Here is a 6,172-nt window from a genome sequence, read left to right on the forward strand (position 1 = left end):
CCCCCCCCCCCACACGCCCGTGCCCCGCCTATTGCCCTCCCACTCCTAGAAAAGCCGATCCCGGCCAGGGCCCCACGCGGACTTCCCAGCCCCCCACTCCTGTCGGGATGTTGGGACTGCATCAGGAACCCCGCCCGAGAGCCCCACCGGGGGACCCTGTCGGCCTTCTTTGCCGGAGGCCGACAGACCTCTCCCTACCCACCTCCTTCCCCTGAAGCTAGGTGACCAAAATAAATTTGCAGTTTTGCTCCTACCCTTGCCTGCTCGCTGGTTCTTTTGTGCCCGCTCTGGTGGTCTTAGAAAAACAAATCAGTCTCGAACTCCTGACCTCGTGATCTGCCCTCCTCAGCCTCCCAAAGTGCTGGAATTACAGGTGTGAGCCACCATACCTGGCCAAAACTTTCTAACTTTCATACTTTCACAATATAAAGGGGAAAGCCGATGCTCAGAGAGGCAAAATGGCCTGCCTAGAAGCCCTCAATCTGTGGCCACGCCCGCACTGGAACTGGAGTTTCTGACTATAGTTCCAGTACTCGCTACACTTGCCTTGCACCTCTGAGGGGAAGACAAGGGTCTTGTGAAGGGCAGAGTGAGATGAGTCCCAAGGCACTAGCCAACCTATTATCCTCAGAGTATTTGTGTTCTGCTTGTGTTCCACAGTGGAATCTGCCTAGAGATGGGCATGTGTACATGTGCATGCTGATCAGCACCTTCCTAGCCCTGAAGGCCAGAGGGGAATTGGCCTCGGATTTGGGGTCTGGAGAGTTTGCTGGTCCTGGGAAGGCTCACCAAACCCCAATGCTATCCTTCACAGAACCTTAGGGCACTCTAGCTCTCCCTGCCCCACCCTAAAGACTGGGGACTTTCTAGAAAGAGACTGTCCAAACACCACCTTCACCCTCCTGACAGAGATTTTGATAGGCTCAGACCTCCAGTGCTGCAGCAATACTAATTCCTAAGCTCCTGACTTGATCACGGACCTGGCACCTCTAAGGCTCCTGAAGACCTGGGATCTAAATGAAGTCTGAGGGGAAAAACCAAAAGTGAGGCTCTGCCAAAGCACACAGAGCCCCTCACTCAGCAGAAACACTTCCTGTCACTACACTTCCCTCCCAATGGCTGTTCTTGCTTATGAGCAACTGGATGAAGACTTGAACAAATTTTATACAGCAAATTTCTATTAAAAAGAAGGACCCACTCTAGTCAGAAAACCATCAGTACTAGCTGAGCATATTTCCTGTGTGGGACTAGGGGTACATCCTGAAAACCAGGCATGGTAGATGCCATTGGGGAGGATGCCCTGTCCGATTTCTCTACCAGCAGGCACACCTCTCCCCAGCACATATTTGGTGCAGCAGCTAAAGGCTGATACCTTCCTGGAGCATTGTCCTTGGCCACTGGGAGCCACCTTGGAGGTTATACCACCATATACCACCACTCAGCTCCAGTGGAGGCAGTGACTTACTGGCACTTGGGTCAGCAGTTGGTCCTGGTGCTTCATATCAGGGCAAATCTATGGTGTGGTTTCTGTTCCAGGATCCCCGAGGATCACATGAAGGTTAGACTGATCTCAGTCACAGCTTGCGCTAGTCTTGCCCCTTACCTATCCTGCTTCCCTCACTCCTTTATAGGTTTTTCCTGAAGAACACTCGCTAGCTAATTTTGTGGCCCTAAGGCACCATGTTCACCTAACATCCAGATGTGTTCTTTAATTTTTTTTTTTCTGAGACAGAGTCTCGTTCTGTTGCCCAGGCTGGAGTGCAGTGGTGTGATCTCAGTTCACTGCAACCTCTGCCTTCCAGTTCAAGTGATTCTCCTGCTTCAGCCTCCCAAGTAGCTGGGACTACATATGCATGCCACCATGTCTGGCTAATTTTTGTATTTTTTAGTAGAGATGGGGTTTCATCACGTTGGCCGGGCTGGGTTCAAACTCCTGACCTCAAGTGATCTGCCTGCCTTGGCCTCCCAAAGTGTCGGGATTACAGGCATGAGCCACTGCACTTGGCCCCAGATGTTTTATCTCTTGGTGGCCTTAGCTGAGAGTGTATCTTTGGTGCCTGCTGCAGTCAATGGTACCTTCTACTGGAGTACTTGCCTCCAAGTACTCTTTTTCTCTAAGCCTCCAACACAGCCTTCTTGAGTGTGCTTCCCAAGCCCACTTCACAACTCTAACCAGAAAGAGCATTTCTGTATCAATAACAAATTAAGGCTGATGCCCAAATTGATATTCCTTGTCTCTAAGGACAAAACTTACACACACCCCAACACCATCATCATCAATAGTTCCTTTCTTAGTCTTCAATGTGTATCTCTCATGTGAATGTTGTACTGTGTGCTTGTTGGGTTGGGATCAACAGGTAAAGCTGGGAGTGCGGGTAGGAATCTCTGAAATTCATCTAGGAAGAAGCAGGTCCTGAGACAGGTAGTGAAAACCAGGAAGCCAAGAAGATGGATCTTAGGGAGGAAATGGAACTCAGTTTCCTTGACCCTTCAGAGTCTAAATGCATTGCCATTGTCCCCAAGTGGAGGGTATTCTCACAGGAAGGGAGCCCAGGAGGTAGGCAGGGAGGGGCCTGAACCTCCCCAGATAGTGATTGGGTAGGTGGCCACACTCAGCAGCCAAATCAGCCAGATTAGCTCCTTTGGGGTTTATTCATTTCTGTTCTTCCCACTTCCCAGTCTCTCAACACACCATGCCTTTGGCAATGTCTTATTTAAACATTTGGGCCAAGCCTCAGGTGAGGGGGTAAGGATGGAAGGGAAGTGTGGGTGAGTGACTGAGGGATGGTGAGGCCATGATTCTGTGCACAACATCTGTCAGGTCCAGCCAGCACCCCCAGTGGAGGCTCTCCTCTGCAGCTCTTTGTTGTCCCAACTTACAGTACCTTGGCCACTCACATAGGATTGCTTGACCTGCTAGGGTTAACGGGAAGGCAAAAGTTCTATAAAGGTATTGGTGATGTTTTCTCTACTGCTTTTCACTCCTGGAACACCTGCTCTTTGAGGGGGCTGGCCTCCTGCTAGATGGAACCTGTGGGAGAGAAAGGCTCAGTCCTGGTCTGAGTACTTGGTGGGGGCACTCCTTGGAGGCTGGCTCAGGAATCAGACTGCCCAAGGGAAATGAGACAGGAAGTCCTGCTGAGCCATTCATACCTTAAAGCAGAGCAGTGCATCTCTAATGTTCCCAGCAAAGTCCCCCAACTCCAGAGGCATTCTCGGTGCCTTCTTGAGTTGCAGACACCGGGAGCTCTGCTTAATGCAGCCGCCACTGCATAAGCATAATATTTCTTTGAATTCTCCATTTCATCTTGCATATTCAGGTGACTTTTTTGGATTTGACTCCATGATATGGCAGGGTTGGTTTTAGAATATGAATGATGTAAAGAGTGGTATCGTCTAGTTGCTAAGAACATGTGGTGTTTAAACCTTTCCACTTCAGTTTCCTCATTTGCAAAATGGGAATAAAAATAATATCTACCCCATAGGCTGTTGTGATGACAGGATGACTCGGTACAAGCAAAGTATCTGGAACAGTGCCTGCCGCATCCTAAGTGTTTTGAAATGTTAATGTGGCTATTCCTTTACTGATACTCTAATATGAGAAGCACGAAAAATCAGTTCTCATTATTTGCAGATTCCCTATTGTGAATTCAGTTACTTGCTAAAATTTGTCATCTCCGTTAAATTAAGTTTAGCCTAAAGCTGCCTTCTTACATATTGTAAGTTCAGCCTAAAGGTCTCTCTATACATAGTGAACTGTAACCTAATGATGATTAAACAGACTGTAACCTACTCTTGAAGCAGTCACAGAGTTTTGGCCAATCATAGGCGGTCAACTGTTCAAACCATGTTTAAATAAGGCAAATGCCGAGCTATAATCAATCCAGCTGTTTCTGTACCTCACTTCTGTTTTCTGTCCATCATATTCTGTTTCTGTACCTCACTTCTGTTTTCTGTCCATAAATATTATCTGATCATGTGGAAGCCCCAGAGTTGCTCTGAACCCATATTGTTTTGGGGATATGTGAGGGGGGCTGCCCAATTTTCAAACTGTTCTTTGCTCAATTAACCTCTGTTAAATTTGTCTAAAGTTTTTATTTTAACATCTCATAATCAATAGTTGAAGCACTTTCAAAGTCATTGAACCAGTGCTGAACATTTTGAATCTCTTGAGGCACCTGTTGGAAGCTAAGGTCCAACCAGTCAACCCTCTGTCTTCTTGTTTTAGCTTTCACACTGTGAATGGGTGGCCAGAAGTTCTCTTCATTGCCATGTTTTCACATTTTTTGTCTTTTTTGTTGAGGATTTTGGTGCTTAAAGCACCCCCCAGGCACAGTGCTGAGATGAAGTCTAGCGTTCCTAAGTGGAAGAAGGCTGGGATGTGCGTTGCAGAGAAAATATGTAAGTTAGATAAGCTTCATTCAGGCATGAGTTACAGCACTGTAGGCTGTGAGCTCAGTGTTCAGGAATCAACAATAGATGTTAAGTAAGGCGTCTTTAAACAGAAACATGCATAAAATAAGGTAATGTGTTGATTGATTGACAACAATGTTGTGAGCTTGCAGGAACCCAACTCTGTATTTCCCCTAGGAACAATGGCTCCATATTCACAAATTCATAGTTCTGTCACTTTATAGACCACAACTACAGTGAATAAAGAGGATCGATTGTCCATAGATGAGTTAGTTCTAGTTTAGCCTAGCCCTCCCTACCCTTCACTGGCTACTCTTCCCTCCCCTGTCTCCACACTGACCTGTCCTCTGCTCACTTGCCACAAGTCCAGTCATTTTACATAGAGTGGAGAGACAGCCTTGAAGATCCTCTTCTTGGTCAGAGGAAGTCACCAAAGTAAGGTAAGAATGGGTGAGGAAAGCAGGCAAGGCCAACTGCTCTTGGCAAAGCTCTAACAGTAACCGGAAGGCAGCAACCACAGAGAAGGCAGGAGAGCAACTTATAGGGGTGAACAGTCCAGGCTCTAGAGAGAGGCGGATAGGGGTTCCAGTCCTGGCTTCTCCACTCATGGTGGGCAAGTTATCCTCCCAGCCTCAGATTTATCCTAGGTGAAATGCGATAATGCTCGAATTACTGCCGCTGTGAAGATCAGATAGACACAAAGAGCTTGGTACTCGACAGACACCCAAGGAAATGATGACTGTGGTAGGACTTAGGTGCGGGCATAACGCAGGCTTTAAGATGAATCTCCTGACCCTTGGCTTATCCTGCTGGGACTAGGACAAGGACAGGGACAACCATTTCCTCTTCTCTTCACCTCCAGAAGTACACAGGCAACTCACCCCAGTCTCTGGTCCGCGACACTCTCCCCCCAACCCCAAATCCCAGGCTTGGACACTGCATGATCCTGGCACCTGTGGAGCTCTCAGTTCCCCAAGCCTGGCTCAGACAAGGGGGCGCCAGGTACTCAGTTAAGAGGTGCTCCTGAAGATCCTCGTGGTCCCTGACTGCCAAAGGTCCCAGGCCCCTGGGCGGTGAGCGCTCCACAGTCCATGGTCCCTTGTGTGGGGTCTGTGCTGTGCCGCGGAGGAGGCGCAGGCCAGGAGAGGGCCACTGGTCTCCGACTTTGGTCCTGCCTGGCCAGGAGTGCCTAAGGCTCTTAGGCACGAGCCAGCGGTTCCGGGCAAACCTCCGTGTGGCTGCTGGGCCTGACTTTGCAGAGCTGGCGCCCGGGTCTGGGCGGGGTGGGTGGAGGCTACGGGAGGTGGGGCTGGGGGTGGGCTTTGAGGGGAGCGACGGCATCTCTACTCCGGCTCCGGCTGAGGCGGGGCGGCCAGGCTGGCTCGCGGCGCAGCGGCCGCCTTTCCCCTGCGCGCCTGCCGGCGGCGGCGGCAATCCCGGCTCTTGGCACAACGCCTGGCGGCCGGCCCAGGGCGAGGAGTGGCTTCCAGGAAGCGGGCGGAGGAGCGTTCCAGCCGAGTCTCGCCGTCGCCGCGGCCCCGCGCGCTCTGAGCAGCCCAGGCCCGGCCACACACTGGGTCTCTTCGCGCCCCCGGCGCCTCCGGCTCAAGCCCAGGGCGCGGTGCCGACGCGCAGGGGGACGGGCGTCTGGGCGCGCCGTGCACTTGCCGGGCGGTGCAGGTGGCGGCGCGCGCCTTTCGCCTCTGGGCCGGGTCCAGCGCCGCGCTCTGCGCGCCCGGAGGGGGCGGGAGAGGCGGGG

Source organism: Rhinopithecus bieti, unplaced genomic scaffold (assembly GCF_001698545.2).
Source record: "Rhinopithecus bieti isolate Rb0 unplaced genomic scaffold, ASM169854v2 scaffold_8013, whole genome shotgun sequence".
Classification (NCBI taxonomy): domain Eukaryota; kingdom Metazoa; phylum Chordata; class Mammalia; order Primates; family Cercopithecidae; genus Rhinopithecus; species Rhinopithecus bieti.